Source organism: Myotis daubentonii, chromosome 14 (assembly GCF_963259705.1).
Source record: "Myotis daubentonii chromosome 14, mMyoDau2.1, whole genome shotgun sequence".
Taxonomy (NCBI): Eukaryota; Metazoa; Chordata; class Mammalia; order Chiroptera; family Vespertilionidae; genus Myotis; species Myotis daubentonii.
This window is the reverse complement of record NC_081853.1, coordinates 31425238-31429355: the sequence shown is the minus strand read 5'-3', so window position 1 is coordinate 31429355 and position 4118 is coordinate 31425238. Positions and strand designations below refer to the sequence as shown.

Genomic DNA, 4118 nt, shown 5'->3' with positions numbered 1-4118 from the left:
TTGCAAAAGCAAAGTATAAACCTCTTGAAAGAATACACATATAAAGTGCTGCCAAACACGAGATCCTACAAGAATATATGTCACCATTTGCAAGAATCAGAAGAAATAAAAAAAACATAAGATTAGACAAACTATTAATATAAATAAAATAATTGTGTGCTATGGATTTACAGAATAAACAAGTTTAAATTAAAGAAATAAATGATGAAACTTTTAAGAAGAGATTAAAAACAAGACATATAAAATGCTAAATTTAAAAAGAATTATAAGGAACTTTTGGAAATGAAAAATAACATTTAGTCTAGAAATTTTAAGGATGGGTTAATCAACAAATTATATAGAGAGAGCATTAGTGAACTGAATGATGAATCTAAATAAATAACCCAGAAACTAACACAGAGAAATTGGCAAGTGAAAATAGTATGAGTGAAGCTAAAAGAAATGGAGAATAGAATAAGATTTATCTCCCAAGAAGAATATCATACCTGAGAAGGAAAAGAATGCAAAAAGGCAATATTCAAAGAAATAATGGTTTTAAAAGTTCTAGAACTGATGAAAGACATTAAGTCTCAGCTTCAGGAAATATAATCTGTTTCAAGCAAAATAAATAAAAATAAATCTACAGGTAGACATATCAAAAGGAAATTATACAAAAAGAAAAAAAAAAAAGGTCTTAAGACAACTAGAGAAAAGATAAGTTACCTATAGAAGCAAGCAAAAATACCCTGACATCTCCCAATAGCAACAAAGGAAGTTACAGACAATATGATAGTATTTTCCAAGTTCAAAAGGAAAATAACTATCAATCCAAAATTTTGAACCATGTTAAACTTTGTCAATGCCCCTCAGCCAAAGTCCTCAGGGAACACACCTTAGGTTGAACAAGTTGTATTTATTACTTGTTACAGCAAAAAAGAAGCATGGTATGTCTCAGCAAGATGGTGCTAGAAATAATCTATTATACGAGTTAAGCTTTGGTTGGTAATTTGAGGAGGGTCTATTGTGGTTGGGGTGTTATCAGAAAGTGGGAGCAGTTCTATGATTGGGTATCTCCATACTTTTCTCTAGGGAGTGAGGATAAGCAGTAATTGGTAAAGAAATTGCAATCACTCTTCAGTAGGAGAGAGGCACGTTTGGTATTTTGTGAGTTATACAGTGACCTGTCTAAGTGGAGTTTGTGTGAGACTGTTTATGGCCAACAAGAGAACAACATGGCTTAGCTGTAAGCATCAGATCGGTTTATCATAATACTGAAGCCTGACTGTGAAGTTAGATCAGTCCCAGATGTCAGGAGATCTTTTCCTTTTTCTCTTTCTCAACTTCCATTCACAAATGAGCATGAAATAAATTAGAATGAATTAGAAAGTTTGACACCCAGAGTCCCTCACTAAACATAATCCTAAAGAGAATAGCTTCAGGAAGTAGAAAATTGAACCCAGCAGGAATAAGATTTAAGAAAGAATAGTGAGCAAAGGAGTCATGGCTACAAATCAGAACTCCCATCAATAGTATGAAGCAACAATAACATTAGTGATGGGAAGAGTTAAAAAAAAAAAAAAAAAAAAAAACAAGGTGGAACCACAACTCTGAACAATTTGTAAAATCAGAGAGGAATGATCAGGCCAAGATCATTAAGATAACACATAATCCTTAACACAAGGATTATGTTATTTTAACACATAATCCTTGTGTTAAGAAAGAAGGTAGCAATTCTGATAAACTATAAGGTTTTGTTAAGGCAAGAATGCATGTTAAAATTTAAGAGTAGCCACTAAAAGAATAGAAATAGACCATATAAATTTGATGAGGGAAAGAATGAAAAAAAAATATTAATACTAAATAAGGAAAAAAAGGGAGGAAGAGAAATCATGATAAGTGGAATGTAAAAATATATCCGCAATGGCTACAGATGTAATATGACTAAATTTATCAATTAAAAAAAGTCCCGTCTTGGGCATACCCGTAGACCTTGCTTGACTGTGCTCATGGCCAGGCAGGGGGGACAGTGTATACAAGAGTAATTTGGACTTTGTGCTAGTTCTAGCCAGCCTATTTGGTGGCTGGATAAGTTGCATTACTTCAACATTTTAAAAAGAAAAAAAAAAGAAAAATAAAAAAAAAGTCCCTTCTCCCTCCACTGATCAGTTGCCAATTACCTCAGCCAAGAGATTTCCCTTCCTACCTGCTGGTCCCTGGGTGCAGGGTGTCCAGACAGTTCTGGCTACAATATAACCTATAGTTTAGTGCAGCGGTTCTCAACCTGTGGGTCGAGACCCCTTTGGGGGTCGAACGACCCTTTCACAGGAGTCGCCTAAATACATCTTGCATATCAGATATTTACATTACAATTCATAACAGTAGCAAAATCACAGTTATGAAGTAGCAACGAAAATAATTTTATGGTTGGGGGTCACCACAACATGAGGAACTGTATTAAAAGGTCTCGGCATTAGGAAGGTTGAGAACCACTGGTTTAGTGAGATCCTTACTCCATCCCCTGATAAGAGTGTACCTCCACTGGGGATAAAAACTCTAAACCTGCAGTGTCTATAGTTCCAGGCACAAGAAGCACAAAATATTCAAGGGGTTGTTGAGAGTGAAGGTAAATGGAGTCACTCCTGCTTTCACCCCTTCTTTCCTGGGCTCATCGATCCATACTATTGGGGATACAGCACCACAAAGAGGTCTCTGATTTAATGCATGCCTAGCACCCTGAAGGAGGGCATCCTACCATCCAGACTGTTCCCTGCAGCATGTTGTCTTGAAGGGGATTCAAGTGGCACACCTCCACGATTACCACAAACAAAGAAGGGCCAAAAGTGAGGTCAGTGAGCTCGTAGAGAAATATCCACTGCAGCCTCAGGGGGGATCAGACATGGGCTGAGAGATGAATGGCCACAGACATCTACACAACATAGAACTGTAATTTCAAATTGATTTCCTCTTGTAAACTAGGTTTGATACCATTGACTTTCAGCTTCCAGGATTAGCAAAGAAATGTGATGCCCACCCGAGTACTGTTCCTTTATAGGTAAACAGTTACGCTTTCTTCTGAAGTTTTTCGTATTTTCTTTTATTATTGAGGTCCTATGAATTTCACCGGTATGCATCCAGTTGTCAATTTTTGATCATTCATTTTGCATGTCTTTCTGTGACCCTTTTCAATCTGAAAACTTGTGGGTTTGTTTCAGTTTTAAGTTTTCTCATATTGTTTCTTTATTTTCTCTCTCCCATGCTCTCTGGTCTCTCCTTTTTATTTTATCTTTTTTTCTATTTTCATTTTTTAAAATTTACTCTCTAATTCATGAATTCATTCTTCATCAGTGTCCATTCTGCTATTTGGCACATTTGTTAAATTTTAAAAAATAGTTGGTGATTATGGAATCCTAATAAATTCTTTTTTTATACCACTTATTCTTAATTAATGGTGTACCAGCTCCTCAGATCTGAATATTTTTTTTTATTGCTTAAAGTATTACAAAGGGTATTACATATGTATCCATTTTATCCCCCCGCCCTAGACAGTCCCCTACCCTCCCCTATCACCCAGTGTCTTATGTCCATTGGTTATGCTTATATGCATGCATACAAGTCCTTTAGTTGATCTCTTACCCCCCTACCTCCTGCCCCCCAACCCTCCCTGGCCTTCCCGCTGCAGTTTGACAATCTGTTTGAGGCAGCTCTGCCTCTGTATCTATTATTGTTCAAAAGTTTAGAATGGTCTCTATTGTCCATGAATGAGTGAGATCATGTGGTATTTTTCCTTTATTGACTGGCTTATTTCACTTAGCATAATGCTCTCCAGTTCCAGCCATGACGTTGCAAATGGTAAGAGTTCCTTCCTTTTTACAGCAGCATAGTATTCCATCGTGTAGATGTACCACAGTTTTCTAATCCATTCATCTACTGATGGGCACTTAGGCTGTTTCCAGATCTTAGCTATGGTGAATTGTGCTGCTATGAACATAGGGGTGCATATATCCTTTCTGATTGGTGTTTCTGGTTTCTTGGGATATATTCCTAGAAGTGGGATCACAGGGTCAAATGGGAGTTCCATTTTCAGTTTTTTAAGGAAACTCCATACTGTCTTCCATAGTGGCTGCACCAGTCTGCATTCG

General features: G+C 36.6%; 1 non-coding gene across 1 annotated transcript; it reads left to right on the top strand.

The window, feature by feature from the left end:
* Window positions 1–1952: 1952 nt before the first annotated feature.
* On the top strand, window positions 1953–2088 carry LOC132215936 (small nucleolar RNA SNORA58). Its single transcript, XR_009448639.1, has one exon. It is a non-coding gene; the product is annotated as a small nucleolar RNA SNORA58 (small nucleolar RNA).
* The last annotated feature ends 2030 nt before the right edge of the window (window positions 2089–4118 follow it).